Consider the following 25,981-nt stretch of genomic DNA (forward strand, 5'->3'; position numbering starts at 1 on the left):
ATAGGTGCATCTCACATGATGCCCAGTATGTGTGTGTGCTCCCATTTTTTCTCTTTTGTCCTTTTTTGCCTCTGTTCCTTTATTCCCTGCTCATCTTTGTTAATTTCTCTCTGTGGTTGTTTTTTCCCCTCTTATTTATTATGATTATTTCTTCTCTTTCTTTTTCTTTCCCCCCCCTTTGTTTTATTGTGGCTCCTCTGCTCCATTACATTTTGCTTTGAGTGGAAGCATCTTTTGAGAGCTCAGTGTGCTTGGCCTTGTGTGCAATGTGCCTGACCTGGCAGCTAACGAGTGGGCAATCTTTCAGAGAAGAGGGACCATGCAAATTTGAAAAGATTTGGTCCAACTTTTAAGAAAATCTTAATAATTAGTTAATGGAAACCAAGATTCCAGTCTCTCTCTTTGTTTTGTGTTTTCCCCTTATGGGAGTGAGGGATAGGGAATTAATACAATTAAAAGAAAAAAAAAGTTAGAGAAAATGATCTTGGAGTGAGGAGATGCTGTCTGAGCCTGCAGCCTTCTACTTGCCAGCAGTTTCTTTGGCCTGTTTCATTAGGGTTCAGTGTCAGAATAAGGTTGGATGACAGTGGCGTTTGATGATCAAGGTCCAGAAGCTTCTTGTGCATCCACTGATCTTTGCCTTTGCATACTTGGACTAGTTTCATCCCATGCTCAGAAGGCCTACTTCAGGCCAGACTGGGAAACACTGATTTCAAATGCTGCCTTATTAATACCTATGGAAATTAACCTATTTAAAATTAAAACAAAAACAGAGTGTCTAGGATTGGAATAGGCTTCTGTCTAAATTGAATAGAATGCAATAGAATGATTTTTAAAAAATAAAAAGGGGAAGATTCAAGAGCTGGTGAGATGGGGAAAAAGAGGATAATCACTTTGAATATATCTCTTTATTTTTAAGGACATATTTTTAGTGACTTGTAATTACTAATACATGATCAATACCCTTCCTAATATACCGTGGAATATTTTTCCATAATCTAATTATGATAGTTTAAGCCAGTTTTTGCAGCATTTAGACCTTGAAAAACCTGACTTTCAGAAGTGCTGAGCACCACCCATAGGTTTCGGTGGTATTCCACACCGAAGATGCAGAAGATATTCTAGCCTGTCCCACTCCCTATGTTTTTTATTCTGCATAGCATATAGACACTCTTGTCTGCGGAAATGTTTGCTAACTACATTGTGGGCTTTCTTTGGGGATCTCTGCACAGTAACTCAGTAAACTGTAGAATGTCACAAGAGAAACTTATGAATACAGTGGGGGACTGGTCAGAAAAAACAAACAATCCTGATTTATACACTCAAGCAGCAACTCTGAAATGCTTATATATATGCAATTTGTATCAGTTTAGCGTTCATTAGGCTTGTGATGTTTAATAAAATGAAACCTGTACCCTGCTTGCCAAGATGGGGTGTTGACTGTTTTGTGCTCCATGTTAAACATGAAGTTCATACTATGTTCAGTTTTGTATTGCAGTATTTGCTGTACCTCACACAGATAAGTTGCATTCAGTGAGACACACAGCCAGGAAAAGGCCACTGAGCCAGGAAGACAGTGGAAAACATAAGCTGGCAATCAACACAATTAGTCTTCAATGATTACTTTTTTAGTAATGTGTTCAGTGCTATTTACTTTAAAAGAGTGTGCCCTTCAGGAACCAGGAGTTGCAAGGCAGCATAGGGCTACTTAAGTACATTTCTTAGAGCTTACTATCCTACTCTAACTATTAAACTGAAACACTGCCCACAGTTAAACCTTCAGACTACTGTTGCAGAAATACTTATCAAAAATACAACTCCTAGAAGATTTGTCTACTTCAACAAAGAGCTGCTGTAGGAGTTACTGCTTTCTTAATGGGGAGCCTAACTTTTCCATGAAAGGCACAGTCTGTGTGAAATGAGTCATACAAGTGAAACAGAGGAACTTGGGGGCTGTATGCCAGTGCGGGTCAACAGTTTCTGGCATTTTTGCCCTAGACGCTCATAGTTTTAACAAGAGAAAAGTCATTTTCTGCTCATGAATTTTCCTTCCCACAAGAAAAAAAGCTGAAGATTAAAAAAAAAAAAAAAAAAAAAAAAAGTCTTCTCTGGGGAGAGTTGTCTTATTTGTCCATCTCACTCCTCGTCTGACGTTCTTACATTGCTTCATGTTCTTCACCCTTTTTGTAACCCCTAACTCCCTGATGGAATATTGCACAGTTACTTTCAGAAAGTGGTATATTCCAATCAGGTAGCAGTGTCATTTAACATAACTTCTAGCATCTGGCCTCCAGTTTTTAATGTAATTAAATTGTGAGCTACAATCCCAAATGCTGATAGGACTCCTGTTGTCCTTTGGACTACTCTAGTTTACTCTTCCTCAGAAAGAAACGATGGTCTTATGTTTTAGGACTGTTACGCAGGAGATCTGAGTTCAGTTCCTAGCTCTGCCACAGATTCTAGATGTGGACTTGGGCAACTTGCTTACACTCACTGTGCCTCAGTTTCCCATTTTAAAATGGGGATAGTATTCTGTTTCTCCCATCTTTTGTGTGAGTTGTCTATTTGGATTGTAAAATCTTAAGGGCACGGATTGCCTTTTATTGTATGCATATACAGAGCCTAGCACAATGGTCTCCCAGTCTCAGCTGTGATTTGTAGGTGCTATGGTAATACAAATAAAAGTAATAGGAAAATAAAGACATAGGACTGGAAAGGCCCTCCTGGGTCAAGCCCCTCTGTCACAGGCAATCCCATCATACAATCCTATTCATAAACTTATCAAAAGACTTTGGTGGTTTGTCCCCACTCCTTCTATTGGGAGGCCTAAATTGGTTATGCCAATTTATACTCATTTGTTCTTGTGCCAACATTGTCCTTTTAGTTTAAATAACTCTTCTCTTTCTCTGATACTTACACCCTTAATGTATATATAGAGAGTAATCGTATCCCTTCTCAGACTTCATTTTGCTAAGCTAAATGAGCCAGGTTCTTTAGTCTCCTTTCTAATAATCTAACTCTTTTTGTTTGTTGCTCAAGGCATTGAGTTACAGCATATAACATTACTGATCAATGATGGCAGTAGTCTATTTGTCAAAAGGTGGTGTTGGTTTGATCAAAACATTTTGGGGCAAAATCTGTCCTTATCTATGGTATATGTGCATGAGTTTCCATTCGGAGGTTCATATATGCATCAAAGGGCACATTTTGGTTATCCAGACAAGCTAGCACACTCTCCTTCATTACGGTTCATTTGACTGCCTCTCGGGGAATAAAACAGAACAATTTAAAATGTCATATTTCCCATTCTGAGGTCTGAACACCTGCCTTACAAACTCACGATGTTGGGTTTGACATGCGTAACGTTGGGAATCATGAGGTTCAGGAGCTGGATCACCCCTACAATATTAAATTTTATACTTTGCAGTAGGAAATGAATTAAAATGTATTTAGCCATCTTTTTCTCACTCTCCTTTCTGCAAGTCACAAAACACACAACAGAATTTGACACATTTGGCAGTCTCCAGAGAGCAGCAAGCCTGGAAAATCAAGACGGAACTACATCAGGATTAAAACCGTACAGTGGGGATACTAATTCATTGAGGATATTTATCAAGTGTGTGCCCAGATCAAACACAGCTTTTGGCAATCCTATTTGTCCCTCACATTCATGAACACTAATTGACTCACAGATCTTTTTAAAAGCTGTAAATTATGCTGCTAATTCACTGTGAGTACAATAAAAGCAGAGATGAAATATTTATTTCTCATTCCCAATGCATCTATCAGCATTCCCTTCTTTTTGTTACAAATTGCAAGCACCTTTAGCCTTGTGATTGGATGTGCAACGGTGCCTGCTGAATGTAGCATTACAGCACACAGTAAAGGTGAAGAAGACTTCAGAGTCATTTTCTTGCTTTTCACATTTAATTTTTCATTTGGTGCTTTAAAAGGCATCTGAGCCAGTAGGAATTCTCAAAGGGTTGTTGAGTTCCTCTGCTGGTTTAATAGTGACCGTGACACTTGTAGAAAGGTGGCACTGAGAGAATTAGTGAACTCATCAGACAGAAGGATGGAATGATCAATTATTCACAACATGCCACCAACTAAGAGAAGCATGACTGCTGCCTGTTTCTTGCCTTTTCTTTCTCCTACACACACACAAACCCAGCTTACCTTATTTGTGCAATTACATTATTTCCATTCAAACCATCTCAAGAGAAGCCTGTTTGTATAAATGTGCTGGAACGTTCATCCATAGGGTATAGCATAAACTGTCCTTGATGTTCACTGCTCCATACCACAGCCTCTTTCTTTTAATTATCTAGCCTCAAAAAAGGTGCATTTTCGAGGGATACCTTCTCATTATGGCAAAGACAAATCTCTTTGGCAAAACTAGAAGATATTTAAAAGCTGTCTTTTGAAGAGAAGAATGGAAAGTTCCATATCACTCTATAATTATAAAAGGCTGGAAAACAAGCATAGTAACACAGCAATATTTGAGGACAGGACTCTCAATCTTAAATATCTCCATGAGATTGGCTTCAGTTACCACTTTCCCCTGTGCATTCATGACATCCACTGACAGATGCTGTTCTCTAAAGAGAAGTTGAGTTGTCTTCTGCCTTGATTTTGTAATTCAGAAGAGCAGCAGTTGGGAAGCTCAACAGAGCAATAGCAGAAGATATTCTTGACTTTGCTGCCTGCATGGAGGAGAGAGAGAATTGTCCCAGTTCTAAGGGAGCTAGTCTTGCTCTGCCACAGACTTCCTGTGTGACCTTGGGGATGTCACTTAGTCTCTCTGTGCCTCAGTTGACCATCTGTAAATGGCAATAATGGTACCACGATATCTTACAGTGGTGCCCGTAGGACAACTATGTTAAAGATTGAACTCAGATACTACAGCAATGGGGGTCATATAATTACCTTAGACTGGTCCTAATCTGATCATTTTAGGTTGCAACTGAAGATCTCAACTGTTTTCAGTTGGAACTATAAACACTGATGTATAAAGCAGGCTCACAACAAAGACTGGAGTGTCTGAGTTTGAAAAATACTGCTTCTTAGACAAAAAAGCATCAGGAAATGAGAAGCCTACATTTTCTTTCCTTTCCTTTTTATTTATTTTTGTTTAAATCTTTTAAGTGGAAAAAATATTCTTGAGACAAATATCAGAAATATCTAGCAAGTTTTCCCATAAAGAACAGAATTAAATGGAGCCAAATCAGAGACTAACCATACCCTAATCTGACCCCTTTTAGGATTATTTTTGGATTTAACATGTTGCTTGGTTTATAAATGTTTGCTTTGAATCTGTTGCAAGGGAGGAATACAGAAACTTTCTGGTTTTCTGTCTCAAAATATTCATAAATCATATTCAATATTCAGAAATGCATTAGTCACTTTAAAATGTTATTGTGAAATTATATTATACGAATATTTTGCAAAGGTTAGATGCAACTTGTTACAAGATCCCTGTTAGCCTTTGAAAAACATTGGTTTATGTTTTGGAAAGAGAATCGAATTAGAATGTTGTTATATACCACTCTCGCTCAAAATCCCAAATTTCAAGATCGCATATATAGATTTTTTGTGTGTGTGTGTAAATTGATGGTTACTGACTAGTGTGTATGCGTTTAACTCATTTTGTAAACAAATGGTAGTTGGCTGATTTTGTAATTTTGAATCAGAGAATTGGAGGCAAAAACCATAACTGGAACTCAGAATTCAAAAAGTCTGATGCCAAAGTCAAAAAATTGTCCTCTTGTCCTTTTCTCTTTTGTTACACTTTAGATAAGAGGTGGCCGAACATTCTTGTAAGCCCTGATCCTACAAAAAGCTCCTCATTGGCCTCACTGACATGAGTAGACATCCCATTGACATCACATCCATATGAATGCAGGGGGTTGCCTGCACAAATTCTCTACTCACAAAATACTGATTTGTGCCTGAAAGGAAAACTAAACCAAATGCTAGAAAAACGCCTAAAGGTTCTAAGGCTACTACATTGAACTAATTCAACTATCCCATCTGTTGGAGATAGACTTTTCTCGACAGCCCAGAAGAGATCAGAAAGACCACAAACCTCAGTGTCTTCAGAACAACATGTAAAATCCATTTCTCTGACTTAGCCATCCATCAATAAGCAAACCAAAGCCACACTTTAAATAAATAAATAAGAATCTCCCTTTAGGATATGTTAGGAAGGAGAGATGCAGAAATCCTTCTATAGTCACTGTAATATAGATACCTTGGTGATAGGCTTGCTTTAAGAATTCAGCAACATATTTATATTCTGTAGTTTTAGCTATCATAGCCAATGGGTACTGCTGCAAACTTACTTTGTCTGTGTATTTACATTGTCTAGGCATTTGGGGCAGGAATGTCAAATTGTGAATCTAATTTGTCATTTGTTCATAGAAATATCCATTCTGTGACCACAACCTTAGTAACTATGTGCAAATCAGGTAAACCAGGCAAAATACATTTTGCATGCACAGTTTTTCTCTTGTCTTTTTGAAAATCATGTCCTAAATGTTTTAGGGTTCTTCTTCTTGTCTTACTAAACTTGCTTTAAGATATCCTTTGTCTAAAATATCAACTGCTTTCACACTAATAGTTTAAGTTGGCACATTTCTTTCTACTTTTGTGCCCATGACAAACTTTCAGAAAATATTGTCATTGTTTTGTGAATGACACTACTCTATGCGAAGGTATGCTACATATTATCTTGGTGGGTTTAAGAGACATGGATGATAGGTGATCATAGATTATGGTTGCCAGTGTAAATGCAATGAAGCTGTTAAACACAATCCTGGGCTTTCACTGTAACTAGCTGGTCTATTTCCTGTTCTCATATGAAATCTTTCTCTTGACTCCCCTAATCTTTGTACAAAACAATCACTAAGAAATTAGGTTGAAGCATAATATCTTGGGTGGTGGTGATGTTCTATGATTACTGTACTGAATCTGACATCCAAATGCAACAAAGACTGGAGACCTTATTACAGTTAGAAAAAAATGTTCATTAGCTCTGAGGTGTTTGGAAGGAAGAAGTGCCAGAAATATCATTGTCTACTATTGTTATTGGTTTTATGTGAAAGGTGTTCAAATACTGCAGTAATGGGCAGCAATATAAAATCCTATGGTATGTAGGTAGGTAAATTTATGGCTGGTCCATTTTCCCTGCATGAATCCTGTTTTTGGATGTAACCTCTGATCTCAACTCTGTTATGTTAGAGGGGAACTGATTGGCTCCCACATGCTACAGAAAAGTTATGCTCACGTTTTCTTTTCACCCTGCCTAGCTGGAAGGAAGGCTGAACCATCACAATGGGACTTTGTCATAATAGATATGGATAGCAACAATGGAAGTGTTTTGCTTATAATTTCCAATTACAAAAAACAGACAAACACGCACAATCCTACGTCAAAAACAATAAAACCAGAGAAATGAAGAAAAGAAAAAAAAGTAGAGATGATCCATACTCAGAAATTCCTGTGAACATCTCCATCCCCATGAACTTTGAGAAAGTTCAGCTCCAAATCCAAACTTTGTGGTTTGGGCCATTCTTTATAATAGTTGAATCAGAGCATTGAATCTGTAGACTCTGACATTTTGAGGATATTTGGATTTGGAACTACAACTGGTCTTGAGCTCCATGATATACTTTTAATTAAATAATAGTAATAATTAATAAAGAACTGCCTTTTTCATCTTAGGGTATTCCATGTTCTAGAAGGGTGGGAATAAGCATTTATTAATTCCATTTCCAGATGGGGAAATTTAAATCATGGAGTATTTGTGTTTTATAGTGAGTCAACAGCAAAATTGGGGAATAAAATCTCAGCACAGAAAAAATGAAAGGAAAGTGCTGTTTCTTTCATAACATATAGAGAGTGCTGTTGTGTACAAGACTGAGATTTTCCTGACAGCAAGCATTTAATGGGCCACGATAAGTTTTATCCTGTAAATTACTATATCCTGCAATAGATAATAATATGCACTCCTTTATTTCTCCACTGCATTGCTTGAAAATGGGATTTATTAGGCAGTACTGACATTATAGAACTGTTAAAACTACTGTAATTACTTTTCTTCTGAAAACATGTTTTAGAGGCAGTTGTAAAGGTTTACACTGCTCCTTGGAGATAAATGAAAAGAAATGGTAGAGTTTAACAGAAAAGACGGAAGGTCTGATTTATTTCTGCTGTTTGAAAATGCAAGAGATTTCCAGTTTCCTCCTTCAGCCTTGTGGAGGTCTTTCTGAAATGGAATATTCAGGCCAATATCTTTTTGTCAATCTGCTGATTCTTACTGGTACCATTGGGCTGCTTTGTACATTTGTTGTAAGCTGTGTTTTGAAAACTAACCTCAGACTTTGGCCAAGAATGTTGTGACCACTTCAGGATTCCTAACAGAATACTGGTGATGAAACATACGTCACTTGCTGAAACAGGAAGAAAACTGGCAGGAGCCTGAAAGATTTATACCAGAGCAAAATATCTTCAAGTAGGATTGGGACTCAGTGCTGCCAGACTGTCAGGAAGAACAACATGTGGACTTTCTAATACTAGAGATTAGGTTTAAACTAACTGCAGATGTCCAACTGGAGATGAAAGCCTCTGAAGAGAAAGTGGAAACATTTTAGAAAGATTGAAAGATGAAGCCATTGTGATATAAATCCTTTCGGTGCTACCATAGTAGTTAGAAATATCTAAACTGCATAATATGTTTATTTTGTTTCCGTATTTAACCCCAATTACCCTTTGCTGGGGAATTCTTTTTACATTTAATTCCCCATCTTCCTCTTTTAGCTCCTGCAAGCCCCTTCCCCCCCCCCCCAATCTAAATTGCAGCAGGTGCATGGAATTGAAGACATCACAATTAAATGTAATCAAATATTTTAGGCACTAATGAACAGCTCCAGGAAAACAAGTCAAAAGAAAAAAAAAAAAAAAGCCTTTAAGTGAGTGGATTTTCAAACACCCAAGGCACCATAGGGCCAATTAAGGGAGTCAGACACCAGGACACATACTGGCATTAATTATCTTTGAGTTCAGGGAAATAAAAAATAAAAGCAACAATTATCATAATAAATCTCCACACACTGCTTGTAAGTTTTGCTAATCTACAACACACCTGGGTTTCAGAGATTTAGGGCATGAAAGTGAATACTCAATCAGTTGGTAACAATCTTACATAGAGACTCATGGGATATGTTTCTTTTCTGTGATCTGCCAATCAGACAGAGGGTCTAAAATGATGTCCAGCAGCCGCAGCAGCTTTATTCTGTGTTTCCCAGAAGCAGTGTAAAGAAAAGCACAGCAATACACATTCAACCAAGAAAGTTACAAATCCTGTGTTATGTTAAGGACATGTTTACTCAAAAAGAAATTCAAAATGAGAGTTTGAGTCACAACCTCCCCAAAGAACCTGAGAGTCTCTTTAATTTTCTGTCTTCCTAATGCTAGGAGGAATCTGACCAAAGAGAACAAATATTTCTTTGGTGCAATAACAGTTTCTGTAAAAGGGTGAAGGAAAAAGCAGCAAAAATGGATGCACTAAGGTAAAGGAAAAATAAAAAAAAAAGTTATTAAAATTGATCTATGTCCGATTTATGTCTTGAGTCAATTGCAAGCAGCTTGCATCAGAAATATGGGATAATATGTTGCCACTCTTTCTTCTGGTTTATACCGTTGGGTTTAGCTCAAAGCACAGTGCATTAAATGAAGTCCCTCTAATCCCAAAATATCTTTATTTGCATAATTTGTATTGAGAGAGGAATGGGGGCTGCCTCTGCACGGTTGTATATCACAGAAGGGAGGCTATCGGCCCTAAAAAGTCAGTGAGGCTGGGTTATTGGGTACAAGTGAGAGGAGGAACCACTTAAATCTGCACAACTAGTATTGCTAGTAGCCTAATGCTGAAATATTTGTAGGGGGTGAGCATTGGTTGTAATGAAGCCCTTCAGGTGTTTGGTGGTTGAGTTGAGAGGGTGAATTCTGTTTGGACCAGTTGCCACAGAATACCCAGTAGAAAGCTCAGTTAATGGGTCATCATGAGACTAGACAGGTTTTCATTCATATGTTCTTCATATAAAGCATCACATAATGCCTTGCAGGGAAGTGACTGTGGATCAAAGGAAGAGAGAATACTTCCAGTTTCCTTACATTTGTTCCCTTTCCTCTGCTCTCCAATTCTGTCACATGATTTGTCTTACTTAAAATGTAAGCACTTTAGGGTAGAGTATATACTTCCCTTTGTGTTTGGAAAATTTTGTTGAACAGGAGTAAATAAAAAAGGATGGATCAGTGAAAATGAGTGACTGCTTCAACTGTGGAAAGACTCAGAATCTTCAAAGGAGTGGAGGCCAAATGTGTGGGTTGTAGATGAGATCAAATATGAAACCATTAATTAAAGATCAGGAAGATAACATGGGGGTAGTTACTGATCAGAGTAACGTAGGACATAACTGTAGGATATTTCTTAGAGTTTAAGATCCTCAGAGTGAGGTCCATCCTCAGAGTGAGGTCCTCAGAGTTATGTCTTGTGTAGCACAGAGCTCCCTGTCAGCATTTATTAATTGGTATCATTTGTTGTTAAAATAGTCCAGGAAATATGAGATTTTTTTGTGCAGCTCCAAAAATTCTTATCTAGATTTGGCACCTGGGCAATTAAATGGCAGATGGAACTTAAATTGGGTGAATGCAAAATAATGAAACATCAGGAGAACTAATTTTAATTTTACATGCACACTTCTGTGTTTCAAATTAGTTGACACTTTTCCTGTAAAAAGATCTAGTGGTAATTGTAGACAGTTCAATTAAGATATCTGTTGAATTTTCAGTGGCAGTCAAAGGCTAACAGGATTCTGTGTTGTATCTGACATTCTCTTTTGCTGCCTATGTAAAGAGAATAACTTGAACTGTCAACAAGTGCATTTCTCTTTAATAACATTGCAGGCTTTAGATCAGTCAGTGGTGTGGATATACCCCAAATACTGAAACTTGTCTCATCATCTCACCCCAAAAGGGCATAGCTGTACTTTAAAAAAAAAAAAAAAAAAAGGAATTCAAGGAATCCACTGTTTGGGAGGCCATACACAAGAGAAACTATAGAAACTTGGATTGATGGTTTAGGGCCAGATTCTGATACTCTTGCAATGAGGCTCAGTAACTTACTCTAATATTAGTTCTACTGAAATCAATGGAATTGCTTGTAAAGAAAGGTGCTACTAAACCAGAGGAAGGTGTTTCAGAGGGTTGTCCTCAGAGATGAGATGTGATGGATGTATATTAATAACAGATGGCGTGTTAAACACTGAGCTACTGTTTCTCTCCATCCAGACTCATAATATGAGAACAAGGGGGCGCGCAGTGAAACTGGTTGAAAGCAAATTTAAAACTGATAAAAAGATACAGCTTTTTGCAGCTTGTAGAAAATCCATGAAGTTGACAGCCACAGGAAATCACTGAGCCAAACAGCTTAAAGAGATTTAAAAGGGGCTCTCCACATTTACAAGTACAGCCTATATAGCTATCTAGTAAGCTAGAATGTTAGATAAAAAACAGATAATGAGAGAGAGAAAAATCACACTTCACAGCATGTGCAGACCATTTGCTTGCTTGGGGGATGGCTCTGTCTATGGGCTAACACTGCCCTTCAATACAGCTTTGCACATTTGGTTAAGAACAACTCTAACTGATTAAAGAGAGAGAATGGGCCTCCCCCTGAAGCACCTGATCTAGGGTCTTGCCAGAGGCACAGTATCACACAAAACAGAGCAATCATCAGCCCTTGCATGGTAACTATAGTTCTCTTACAAATCTGCTATATAGGGAGTGTGGAGAAGGATGATGGAATTAGCAAACTTGATCATGTTGTCATTAGCAGTTTATCACTTAGGGTTCTTTATATTACAGTAGGGTGAGTGAGAATCCTGTCAAATACATGTATGATATGAACATTTGGTAGCAATAGAACACTTGTTATCGAAATACATCACAAAACATTAACTAATTTTCACAAGACCCCTATAAGGTTGGTAAATATAATTATTTACATTTTACATTCATGGAAGACTGACACACTTATGGCATCACTTTGGAAATCAGTTCTTTAACGTTGTGCGCCTTATTCACATAGCCCTAGAAAATGAATATATAATATAATTTAAGACATAAATAGGAGCTATGTTTATAAGAGAATCACTTCTGATCTTTCTGCAAGTCGTTATAGTTATGCCAGACCCATTCAAGGATGCTATATTCCCAATACTCCATCAAAACAAAATGGAATTATTTTCCTACCTTTGTGCCAAACTTTTTTTTTAAAAACAGCCAAAGTGTCTGATTTTTTCAGTTTATGTAGCTATGTGCTTTTCATTCTCTTGTATGTAATAGGAAGTGCAGACAGCAATGCATTTACTTGACATTGCCCATGCCCAGCACTTTCTTTTATAAGACCCTGTTTTCAGTTACTTATAACTTTACCAATCTCGACCCCTTCCGGCTGAAACTTTCCATGCTGGGTGTGTGCCTCTAGCTCAATTCTTTGGCATCATTTCAGCTAAAATAATTTAGTCCTAATCAGACATTGAAACTTGTGCATGTGCTTAAGTGCTCAGCTGGATCTGGCTTCTGTGAGTGGAATTCTAGCTTGCTGGCAGTACTTGTCATTCATAGTAATGTATTTGATCCAGGAGAACACACACTGATTTAAAATGTACTAATCCATAACCTAATATACTCTATTCATATCATCGACATTGTTTAGTCTATGTTTAAACCTGGAAATAGAAGAAATATCTAACATATTTTACACTGAAATGATGTCACAGAAGCTTTTTCATCAAACACAGATGCCAGAGAAAGAAAACACAACAGCACTACAAAGAGGGAAGAGAAAAATGAACACAAATGGGAATTAAGAGAGTAAATATTTCTACAGTGCTTTGAAGATAAAAATGATTATGCTCTATAAATACTAAAGATGATTATTTTTCATAATAATAAAAGGAAAGATTGTCAGGGATTAATTCCATTGAGACCACTCTTGAAATAAACAAAATAACTTTTTTAAAAAACTAGTCACTTTCCTGAGGCAAAATAAACCAAAAACCAAAACCCATGCAGAACAAAGGGGAAAGCTCAACTGGACAAGTGAACTTTGAAAGTTCCTTAAAGAAGACACCCCCTCCCCACCCCTTTGAGAGACATTTTTGAGAGATGTTTGCAGTGTTGTTGAAGCTGTGCTGTACCCTGGACATTAGAGAGACAAGGTTGGTGAAGTAATATCTTTTATGAGACCAAATTCTGTTGGTGAGAGAGACAAACTTTCAAGCTACACACAGCTCAGAAGAAAAGCTCAAAAACTTGTTTCTCTCACTAACAGAAGTTGGTCAATGAAAGATATTACTTCACCCACCTTATCTTTCTAATCTTGAGAGATTACATTTCTAATGTATTATACTTGCAGACCTGTTTTGCTTATCTAGGACTTGAGTCAATGTCCATGGAAGTAAATGAATTTCAGTAAGTATTAGATAAGGCACCCAAGCTTAGATCCAGTAATATGATCCACACAGGGAGGTCCCTGTTCACATGACCAGCCCCTTTGATTGGTATGGTCAGAAGCATCTATCATGTGGACTGGATTGCAGGATAAGGACCCCAAAAGTATCTATTTTTTAAAAAACCTCTAACCTGATTGACAATATTTGGTTTATTCACTGTGGTAAATAATTATGTAAACATATCCCAATACTCTATTTTGAGGAAGATGGTAGGCTCAGTATGCGTCTCAGCAAATAACTGAAATAATATAGCGAATGACTATCCTGATAGCTTTTGACAAACTTGAATCTGTACAAGATATCCCTCTCTTTCTAGTGAGAATTCATTTTTGACCACAGGTAAGCCTCCCTTTTTCATCTGGAACAGCTTGTTTGTTGTATAGAAAATAATGTCACTCTGGAATATTAGGATCAGACCAGGCTGATTAATAACTGTGTAGAAAAGCTAAATTTTTGTGATAGACCGCATAAATCTCTCTAATACAAGATGTCGACTCTGCAGCCTGTAGCACTGATATAGTTTATCTTACATTTTAGCTGACTTCCCCCCACCCCCCAAGTATGAGTGATATACCACAGAATAGTAAACTTCATTAGAGGTACTCATGCTTTGTTAATGGACAGAAAGGCAGTGTAGTAAGAGACAGGAATTGTGAGAGTGGAAAAATATTAATATTGCCAATGTCTAATATGATGGAAAGAGGAAGTGTGAAATGATGCCATAGAAAGCTATTGAATACTTGGTGTTGTTAAAAAAAAATGTGTACTAAGATGCAGCCTACAGCACTTCAGAGTCATGGAAAATCAGTAATAGGTTGCTGAATCTCGCTAGGAAGTTTAATTTAACCGGAAGTACACTGATAATCTGACACCTCCACCATTAAAAAGCCAGTTACATTTATTATTATTAATTATTATTATTGTTTAAAGTTCCATAACTTTGAAATAAAACCAACAGACAAGTTATCACAGCAATAAATAATTCATCAGGATTATTACTATGAACTTGCTAATTTTTTTCCCCTCCCAATTCATTCACCATTTTTGAGTTCACATCTAAAATTATCTCCCTCTTTTTGGCTCCACTCCTGCAGTTCCTTGGTACACTGACTTCAGAAACTTTTGCCTCACTGTGTGTCTTCACAGCAAAAGCTCTGCATCAGCTAACCTACCTATGCTAGCCTGAATTCAGATAGTATGAGTAACTATACACTATAGCAATGAAGACAGAGCAATGTGGGTTTCAGAATGGGCTAGTGAGCAGAGTATGTACCCAGAGTCTGGTGTTGGGCTTGTACTGCCTTCACTGTTGTTTTTATCAGTGCTAGCTGGATTCTAGCTAACTTGGGTAGGCTGGACTGTACGCAGCTTTTGCTGTGTAGATATCGCCAAGTACTACAGCACTAGAATCTTAAGGGCCTATTCCTGCACAAATTAGCTCCTGACTGTACTGCTTATTCAAGTGAATATTCCCCCATTATCTACAACATAAACTTAATAAATTTTGGGTTTGGTTGCTTTGGGGGGCAGGGGTGTTGAAAAAAAATGTACTCAGTGGCATGTATTTGGATTGGGCTGTTAGTTTGTAAGCTATTATGCATATTTAAACCACCTTATACATGAAAAATGTTTGTTTCTGATCAATCTGAAAAAAAGCCACCAATCTTTTTTATTTTTTTAAGATATGTTTGTTTTGGCCACTGAACCAAAAAACTGGTTATTTGCATAGCCAATCAGTTGCATTAACACAATTAAACTCCTCCAGGACCATCCCACAAATCCTTTGTGCACCAATATCCTTTCCTTTCCCCACCGTTTGAAAACAAAACCTAGCTTTTATTCCATTTAAACAAGAGCCATAGTAATATGTACATGTAAAATGTTAGTTTCCCTGAGTCTATATTAAATTAAATATTGACTTACCAAACACTGTCATTTATTATTTACTGAACTCAATCTGTGGGATTTATTAAAAAATTGATAAGAGAGGCTAGTGGTAAAACCCTACAGGTGTTGAAGTGAGATCCTAGGCCAAGCCAATTATGAAATCAACAAACAATTTCAGCGATAAAATGACAGATTTTGATTTCAGTGGTTGTTGATACGTTAGGACAGTTTTAGACACTTGCTTTAAAGGAATCATGCTCCACAGGTTTTATTAATATATATATATAAAGATTGCTTTTGTTTGGTATATGCCTTTAGTTCTCTTTTGCCCTTTTCTACTTGTTGATTTCTTATTTTATTGGAATGAAAAAAATGTTGAGAGTATACCCCGTTGGTTCTCCCTCCCACATTTCTTCTAATTTATTTAGTAAAGCAGTTTTAATGTGTGCGAAAGATACTAGATATACCACCCATGCTGTAAATATGCTATGAAGAAACCAGTTTTCAGTATCAGGTGTGTTTTCCCTAGTGTGTCTCAGTGCTGATCTGAAAGGAATACCACTAAAAGTGAGATGATAGTTCCATTCTGTCATCCATTCACCCCTTGCCCTCTACGCTGAGTCTTCCAACAAGAGTCTCAATTGTGTTGGTGGCTCTGACGAGGACACTGAGGTCATGAATGATCCTGCAACCAGTTATGCCAGTCAGTAACTTTTACCGATGTGAGCAATTCCATTGAAATTGCATATGAAGTGACAAAGTACCATAAATGTTTGCATAAAGGAGCTCGTGTTTACTAAATGTCCTAGACCTAACTTTGCATGGACACTATGCCCTCGGTCTAAACCCCATTGAAATCTGAATCATTTACATTTAAAAATAAATAAAAATCTTTCAATATCATGAGCAAGAACAAATTCTTCCCTCCCTCCCCCATCAGCATTAAAGGAAATGTACAGATGCAGCATGTGTGTCCAGTGTAAACCATTACTTTCGGTAATTAACAATTAAGCAAAAGAGTCATGATGTGTTAAAACTTGACTGTTTCTTGTATAGCATTTTAGGATGTCTCCGATTACTATGTATATCAAGATAGTGTGCTACATTCAGATCAAAAGGGCAGCACAGGGCAGGTGTTGGCTATTTTCTTACCTTATCAAAAGCCCCATTGCCCAAGCGTTGCATATGTTTTGTACTGGTCCTCCGCACAGGGGTGATGAGTCATTCCTCATTCTTCACACGTCTTTCTAAACCCTAGAACAAGGGGGCCAGTTTAGTTCTCCCAATGCAGAAGAGCACTAGGTTTCAAGGAAAAAAAATAACTTGGGGGTGGGAACTTTATTGGTCACCACTTTCCTTTTCAATGCAGATGTTTTGAAATGAGAAAATCCAAACTTGTAAAACTTAAAAGCTAAACAGCTCCAAGGAGAAAGATCTTATGCTGCCTCTAACCCAAACAAATATGATGCCTGTAATTTGCACATGCATGTGATGAAATATCCTAGGGGCAAACTATCTTAATTCATTTTATTATTAGAGTACCCCTCAAATGTCAGCCTCTGGCTCCACTACTGATGTTTTTCATAGAAACTAAAGGACTTTCATTCTACAACAAGGTTCTTGTTATAACAAAAATCCATTTTGAAGTCACCAAACAAGATGTGGAGCATTTTATTAGAAGAAAGCATATGTCGGCGAGCCTGAAAAGGAGAGTTCATCATTAAATGAAAAGGTCTTTTCCTGAGCTGCTGCTTCACCCTCAGAAAAAAGCCTGTTCTGAGAGAACTTTGTTTGCTCGAGCATAAAACTTTGCTCAAGCTTTGCAGAGACTTAGATGAAAGCAAACAGCATGAAAAGCAAAGTTTATGATTTTTCATTATGGTTGGATACACTATTAATAAAGATTTCTCCACAGTAAATCTGCAGCAACATCATATCTATCAATACCAGCACTCAAACATTAATACTATCAACAATAAAACAGTGATCATAATCTTAGAACTGCACATAAAGAGCTTATGGCTTTTATTCAATAATGAGTTACACAGATGGTCTGTGACTCTCTCAAAAATTTTTCTGCAGGAGTTAGGGAAATAATTTACATACCCGTGATCACAAACTCTCATGTTGTGCTTTTGTATACCAGAGTATGAAGGGGACGGGAAGGAATTCTAGGCTAGAACATGAATTTATATCCCAATTAAATATTAGCATAAGTCCTGATAGAAAAGGGCTAAGGCAAGAGACATGGATTTTAATAACAACCCTCAGTCATTTAGATAATTTTTCCAAATCAGAATACTATTCACTGTTTTAAAATCCAGATGATGATTTGGGAACAGAATATCTGGGTTATATTTTCAGCTCTACAATGACCTAACTGGGCAAGTCCCTTACGCCAAAATTTTCAAAGATGGGATCCTAAAGCTAGGAACTAAATTCTTATTTAGAAATAAAATATATGGCTTGGTTTTCAAAAGAACTACAGCTTCCCTTGACTCAAATCTAAAGCTTTTCACTCTAAAGAACTCAAAAATATTTGCTCCAAAATCTAAACATTTGGGTTTTAACCTCTGTGTACTTCAATTTAAAAATATATGCAAAAGAGTAATATCATTTACATGCATTACAGAGATTTTGTACGGGTAAGCATTCTGAGGGCTAGAGTGAAAGCTAGAGATAGGCCCAAGCCAAAACCTCTAACAAATACCAGAGAATCTTTAGGAGAATTTTTGTAACTGAATCCAAATTTCACAGCCAGATTGCAACCCTGCAATAGGCTAAACAAAAACAAAAGACTGACTCCTCTTGTATTTTGGTATTCTTGTTGGCTTTCCATAAAGTAAACAATCTACCTTAAAAATATGAGATGCAGAAGCCATCTTAATTCTGGGTGTTCTGTGGATAACTCCAACAATAATAGAGGAAATTATATTGTTGACCTGCAGCTTGTAAGCTCTTTTAGTCTGATATATCTAAAGCCCAATTTTAACACCTCCATAATAAGTTTTGTTTCCAACCTCTGCAGCTTAAACTAATCTATTTACAAGTGAGTAGTATTATGCATAGAGAAAATGTCTTGGTAATTTAGAGCCCGATGTGTTTATTTTAGACCTATACTTCATACAAGTGTAAGGGTCAGTTCTTGGATCACAGAATACTGAATATTCCCACAGAAGCACACTTTGAGACATTCTTGTGTTAAATAACTTAGTGGTAATACACTATGAAAATTCATAATTTTCATTAGTCCTCACATTTCTTAATAGTGATCTAGGAAAGTGGTATTTTAATGGTTCTGCAATTTGCCATATGGTGATATACAAGAGCATACAGGAGAACTGAATCAACCCATCAGAGATGCATATGTGACATAGGCAGAAACTGGCAAACGATTTGTAGCAGTCTATTCAGTTATTGCATCTCCTTTGTCTGTTAATGAATTATCCATCAATAAATAAAGTCATTGTTATTAATTAGTTAATTATTTGAAGTTATTGAAAGAAAGGTTTATGCTTTCAACTTATTCACTGCAACTGTTTTGCGTATTTGGTATTCATCATTTGCTATGATTAGACACTTAAGCCACATATACATATCACATTTCCAAAGTATTCCTGTATTTCTTAAAAACAAAAGAGCCCTAACAATAACAACAAAACCCCCCACAAAAATAAGTTGGGTAGGAACATGAGTGCAGATCTGAATCCCAATGAATCTGACTATCAAATCCCTTGGTCAGAACTAATGCATTTCCTTTCACCAAACCTATTTTCTTATTTTTGCAAGTACAAGTTCTTCTAACAGCTGACGCTTACAAGACAAACTCATGACATTGCATGTGTCTCAATGACAGGGATTTTGTTCACAGAATTATTGATTTAAGGGAAGTAACTTCTAGAATGGTTTTGAAGACCGAACAAATCATTAATTTGTACCTAAGTTATTTGGCAAGAGTTGGTTCATGAAAGGTATTCAACGACTGGAAAGTAAACCAAGTCTGTCCAACCATGAGTGCAAATATATGTTGTTTAATATGTTATGCTTCAAAATATGAGTTTTGTAATTATTTAAGCAAGTAGTGTCAAATATTATGTATTAATAGTCTATACCAAAATCTTTCTTGCCATTATAACCTTACTTATAAAATAACCTCATTGATTTCAGTAGACCTAGTGCCATGATTAAGGCCCTCTGTGTTTAACATAATTAAAATAATGCTTAAAAATGCCTCAGAATACTAAGATTCAAAATAAATAATTTCCAGAAGTACCAGTATAAAGAGATCCAACAAAGTATTTCTCCCAAGTCACCAGGCTCAGTGCAGGGATGGGTAGCTTGTCCCACTTAATTTTGAATCCACTTGTTCAAAAAACAAGTTAAAAAAATTGACTCAAACTCAAATGTTACTGAATTTGTATTTCACGTAGGAAAGACTGTAACAAAAGATGCTGGGGGGGGGAATCAATGAAATATAGGAGTGGGAGGACAAAATGGTCAAAGTGAAAATCCAATACAGAAAATACTAGACACTGAAAAATAAGTAGAGAATGAGGGGAAAAAAATTAGATGCAGTAGCTTAGCACTTCCTGCAATCCAGATGGGAAGAGAAGAGGAAGGTATCTTCTATCCCTGAAGCACAGTACAAGCTTTCTTAGTCAGAGGAACACTTTAGGGCAGATCCTCCGGTGGTATGAACTGTCGTAGTTCCAATGATTTCAGTAGTCTACTAGTTTACAGTATCTGAGGCTCTGGTCCTCTGTCTAATTTTTAATTGTCTCATAGTTGACAGGAGGAAAAAGATGGTTTAAAGAAGGTATATAAACATCTTGGGAGAAGTGTGTTTTAAGGAGGGATTCGGAGGAGGAGTGGTGGGAGAGAAACATACCTCATAAGGAAAGTTTCCAGAACATAGAGGTACTCCTAGAAAAAGGGCCAGGGATGAGACTGCGTGAAGAACTTCAAATGAAAGGTTGGTTGTGTAGTTTTGGGACATAACTGTTTGCTCACAGCTAGCAAATGTCAACTCTGCTTGTTTTGCAAATCCATAATATGGTTTAAGAGGTTAACTAAACTTCTGAGAAGTTCAACGATCCCTAGTTCAAATCTGGGTCTTCAAATTTCTTAAAGGAGAATGTTTCTTTATTTTTACTGTGACAAGCACCCACCCTTAAACTTCAACAAATCCCAATTTTCTAGCTTATTGACTTCCATAACACAGTCTGTCTCTTCTTTCCCTTAAAACACAGTAAGTACAATCAGGAGCATGGTGACATTGCTAAAATGTAGCCTGCTTTTTGTAAAATGACTTTCCCCTCTCTTTTCAGGTCCTTAAAATACTGCTATTAAGCGTAGGGAGGTGAAGATACCAGATAAGAAAATAGCAGACATTACTGAAGTGCTTCAGAAGAGTTCAGTCTGCAGGAAATCTTGTGTGGCTACAGTCTCCTACAGTAAAAGCTTTTACTCACAACAGGTAGGTCCATCAACTCAAAGTTCTCTCCGGGTATAATAAACACACCCTTCACAGAAGCATTTTCTTTTAATATTTTCCCCCTAAATACAGAGAAAAACCAAGCTGGTGTTAAATGTAGGTCTTTCTGTTTACTGTTAATTTTTAGTAATAGGCTCATCATGTGAGTAGAAATGGGAAAAGCATTGAAATTCTGAGTCTTTAATGAGTAAGAAATTAATTATTTAACCCCATGCACACCATACATCCATACATACCCACTGTTAAGCTATGCCAAATGTTTTCAATATAAAGACAATTAAAGCATGATCCATACGGTGAAATGCATGCTATCTGAACTAAGCCCATATAACTAACCTAGTATAGCACCTAGAGACTGTAACAGTGAAATAAACTCCCTGCACAGACATCTTGGAGACTTCCAAGGCTGCTTATGATAGACTAGCACAGAGACCCAATTTTTGTTGTGTAGTAGCTGTGTGCTCCACATGTATAGCTGTAAGGCAGAGGTTACATGATGAGGAACACCTTGCACTGGCCATGTACATCCTGGGTGAATTTTACCCTAGGTGAACATCAGAGACCTCTCTGTGCTCCTTTAAATCTTGCTAGAAAATGAATGTATTTGTTTCTCTCTCATTCCACGCTTCCCTCACATCTTCTGTATGCTCGTTGTCTCCTTATATTGTAAGGTCCCTGAGACACGTTCTTTCTTGCTATGTGCAGAGTCTAGGCCTGATTTTGTCCTCTTGGGGCTATTGTAGTGTAAATGTGAAATGAAAATGTTAATGGAGTTTACAAAGGGAAAAATGATAGCGATTGTAAAAATTGTCCTAAATGTTTGTCATTTAATTAGAATGTTTTAAAAATAATATTTATTCTTCCGCTGCCTTTGACCAATATGATTCTGTCTAGGAGCAGAATGACTGAGCATCTAATAGTGACAATAAGGTTATGTCTACACTGCAATTAAAAACCAGCAGCTGTCCTGTGCCTGCTGACTTCAGCTTGCGGGGCTTGGGCTAAAGGGCTGTTTAATTGCAGGGCAGGCATTTGGGCTTGGGCCGGAGCCTGGGAGGTGGGAGAGTCTCAGAGCTCAGGCTGCATCCCAAGCCTGAATGTCTACATTGCATTTAAACAGCACCTTATCCTGAGCCCTTCAAGCCTGAGTGAACAAGCATGTGCCAACTGCGTGTGTCGAAGTGTCTTCTGAATAAATCCCCTTGTTCAAAACAAGTGGAGAATGAGGAAGGCAATAGGCAGGCTGTGTCAGACATAAGAGTAACCATAAAATTGATTGGCTTCCTACCTAAGAAGTGCAGAATCCAAATGGAGGCAGGATCATTCCACACATGCTCTGCTGGAAAAGGTGACAAAACTTAACTGAATTTTCAATAGGCAATGAGGAGTAGCAAAATGGCGTGAACCTTGTAAAAATAATGAGTAATAATGTACTCATTTAAAGATTCAGTTACACTAACTCCTGTCAGAAGTGCTAGGAGCTGGAGCATTTGTAAACCTGTCATCTTTCCATGAGCTTTTAAACAAAATGCAAGATTAGAAAGTTGTGCCATAGAAGAAATCTTTATCATCCAGGAGAAATTACATGAACCTGCTTCATCCGTTTTTTCCACCGTTCAGTCATGATGAAAATGAATAACAATATGATTGTTTTTAAGTCAGAGAGCAAGTTTCACATTACAGTTTTCCTTTCCAAAGGGAAAGAAGCTCCACACCCGCACAGTTTTATCACAGGCCTGAGGGCACTATGGTTTATTTCAGCCAATTAAAATAACAATTACTGTTAGAGACACTAATAGGAACACCCTTCCGCTAGTTAGTTCCGCATCCCCAATAGTATGATTAAAACCCTTCAACTTCAAATTATTGTATTGTAGGCTTCCCTTACTTCAAAAGGATATTTACAGTAGTATTGTACAGCATTCATTCCATTTAAATAATCATTTTCACACTTTGCCTGTCTAAATTGTTTTAGGAATCCTTTTCTTTTCTGTAACTTGCCAGTTCATGAATTGCTGGACAGAGAACATCTACGCTTTTTTGTCATTTTATCAGATGCTTGCACAGTGCCTAGCACAATGGTGCCTTGACCTGAGTGAGAACTCTAGGTACTACCCCAATATAAATGTTATAATAATATAATATAATAAATAATTAACATATTCATTGCATATGATGGCTGAGATTTTACATGACAAAAATCAGGAAATTCAATGGAAGAGCTGCCACAATACTTCTTTATGCATATTTAATATTAAGTATTACTGTGTCAGGAGCTGCTTTGAATATCTTCTTGGGCCAGATATTGAAGCTTTTGTTTGTCTGTCTTCCATTGAGCGTGGGGGGTGGAGGGGAGCGTTGCTTTTTTAAATGAAATAAGACATGTTGGAGAGAGAGAGGGGGGGGGGGGAGTGTGATGTAGGACAAGTGATACAGAGCTGGCTTTTGCCACCTTAGGATTTCTTTGTGTAGAAAGAATCCTCAACTGCCTCATGCTGCTAAATCAGTGAAAAGTGGCTGGCTCAGGAGCTGAGGATTGAGTCCTCAGTGTCTGAAAAGTTTCTGTAAATGAATACATATACTTTGTCACAAAATGCTCAACAATCTTACATGAGATGCTATCTGATAACACCTTGTGATTATATATCTTTTTATGGTCTATTAATCCAGCGTATGTTTGGTTTGTGAAAGAATGAAGACACTCCGGACTTCTAGGAGGTTGTCAATAGACCCATGTAAAAAGTTTTGTGACAAAATCCCAAACCATGCAAAACTGAGCAGCCATTTCAACTGAGTTTTGCTTTGAGATTTTGGGCTTGTTTCAAACTAAAACTGAAATGTGGAATCCGGAGGGTGTGAAGTTAGGAGAAATCAACATGAAATGCATTGCCCGAGTCCCCATAAAATTGAGTTTTGCCTAGGGTGTAGTCTGTAAGTAGTATTCTGCCCACTCTTTAGGGGAGTAATCTGCCGTATGGTAAGATTAAGGATGGGATTTTCAAAACCACCAAAGTGACTTAGTAGCACAGTCTCATTAAAAGTCAGTAGTGCTGGTGCTCTGTTCGTTTGAAAATCCCACCCTACACGACTTGTCCCCTGTTGCACAGTAAAGTAGCATTAGCGTCTGTAAAAGAATGAGAGAATTCTCACTCCCAATTATCTGTTCAAAACAATGGATTATACATGCTTCCTAAACAAGATTTGTATTCATTGGAGATGCAGAAGTTCCATCACAATCCCATTCCACCTTTATAATTAGCATACACATTTGTGTCATGTGGGCATAGTGCCTGTTTTTGTTTTATTATTGCTGCTTTTCTTTTAATCATAATCATAGAAGATTAGGGTAGGAAGGGACCTCAGAAGGTCATCTAGTCCAAGCCCTGCTCAAAGCAGGACCAACCACAACTAAATTATCCCAGCCAGGCCTTTGTGAAGACAGGCCTTAAAAATCTCAAAGGATGGAGGTTCTACCACCTCCCTAATAACCATTCCAATGCTTCACCATTCTCATAGTGAAAAAGTTTTTCCTAATATCCAACCTAGATCTCCTCCACTGCAACTTGAGACCAGTGCTCCTTGTTCTGTCATCTGCCACCACTGAGAACAGTTTGAACAGTCTAGCTCCATCCTCCTGGAACTCCTCTTCAGGTAGTTGAAGGCTGCTATCAAATCCCACTTCACTCTTCTCTTCTGAAAACTAAACAAGCCTAGTTCCCTCAGCCTCTCCTCATAAGTCATGTGCTCCAGCCCCCTAATCATTTTCATTGTCCTCCGCTATGCTGTATCCAATTTGTACACATCCATCCTGTAGTGGGGGCCCAAAACTGGACACATACTTCAAATGCGGCCTCACCAATGCTAGATAGAGGGGAATAATCACTTCCCTCAATCTGCTGGCAATGCTCCTTCTAATGGAGCCTATATACCATTAGATTTCTTGGCAATAAGGGCATACTGTTGACTTATATTCAGGTTCTTGTCCACTGTAACCCCCAGGTCCTTTTCTGCAGAACTGCTGCTTAGTCAGTCGATCCCCAGTCTGTAGCAGTGCATGGGATTCTTCATCCTAAATACAGGATTCTGCACTCATCCTTGTTGAACCTCATCAGATTTTTTTTGCCCCAATCCTCCAATTTGCCTAGGTCACTCTGTATCCTATCCCTAACCTCTAACCTATCTACCACTCCCACTAGCTTAGTGTCATCCACAAACTTGCTGAGGGTTCAATCCATCCCATCCTCCAGATCATTAATGAATATGTTGAACAAAACCAGCCCCAGGACCAACCACTGGGGCACTCAGCTTGATAGTGGCTGCCAACTAGACATGGAGCCATTGACCACTACCTGTTGAGCCCGATGATCTAGCCAGCTTTCAATCCATTTTTTAATCCATTCACACAACCCATGCTTCTCTAACTTGCTGGCAGGAATACTGTGGGAGACTGTATCAAAAGCTTTGCTAAAGTCAAGATATATCACATCCACCACTTTCCACACATCCACAGAGCCAATCATTTAATCATAGAAGATAATCAGGTTAGTCAGGCATGACGTGCCCTTGATGAATCCATGCTGACTGTTCCCAATCACCTTCCTCTCCTCCAAGTGCTTCAAAATGAATTCCTTGAGGACCTGCTGCATGTTTTTTTCCAGGGACTGAGGTGAGTCTGACTGGTCTGTAGTTCCCCAGATCCTCTTTCTTCTCTTTTTTTAAAGATGGGCACTATATTTTCCTTTTTCCAATCATCTGGGACCTCCCCCAATCGCTATGAGTTTTCAAAGATAATGGCCAATGGCTGTGCAATCACATCAGCCAACTCCCTCAGCACCCTTAGATGCATAGTATCTGGCACCATGGACTTATGCATGTCTAGCTTTTCTAAATATTCCTGAAGCTCTTCTTTCACCACTGAGGGCTGCTCACCTCCTCCCCATACTGCACTGCCCAGTGCAGTAGTCTGGGAGCTGATCTTGTCTGTGAAGACAGAGGCAAAAGTACTTTAGCTTTTTCCACATCA

General features: G+C 37.8%; 1 long non-coding RNA gene across 6 annotated transcripts in view; it reads left to right on the top strand.

The window, feature by feature from the left end:
* LOC137165530 (uncharacterized) overlaps positions 1 to 25,981 on the top strand; it is a 100,877-nt gene that overhangs the window by 36,749 nt on the left and 38,147 nt on the right. For 5 of the 6 annotated variants that reach the window (XR_010923410.1, XR_010923411.1, XR_010923408.1 and 2 more), the window contains exon 2: positions 20,792 to 20,940. This is a non-coding gene — a long non-coding RNA (uncharacterized lncRNA). Of the gene's footprint in view, positions 1 to 20,297; positions 20,437 to 20,791; positions 20,941 to 25,981 lie in introns of those variants that run through there. The other variant, XR_010923412.1, reaches the window with a different exon arrangement.

This window comes from Emydura macquarii, unplaced genomic scaffold (assembly GCF_026122565.2).
Source record: "Emydura macquarii macquarii isolate MOO-44397 ecotype Brisbane River unplaced genomic scaffold, CSIRO-AGI_Emac_v2 contig_2768, whole genome shotgun sequence".
Taxonomy (NCBI): domain Eukaryota; kingdom Metazoa; phylum Chordata; order Testudines; family Chelidae; genus Emydura; species Emydura macquarii.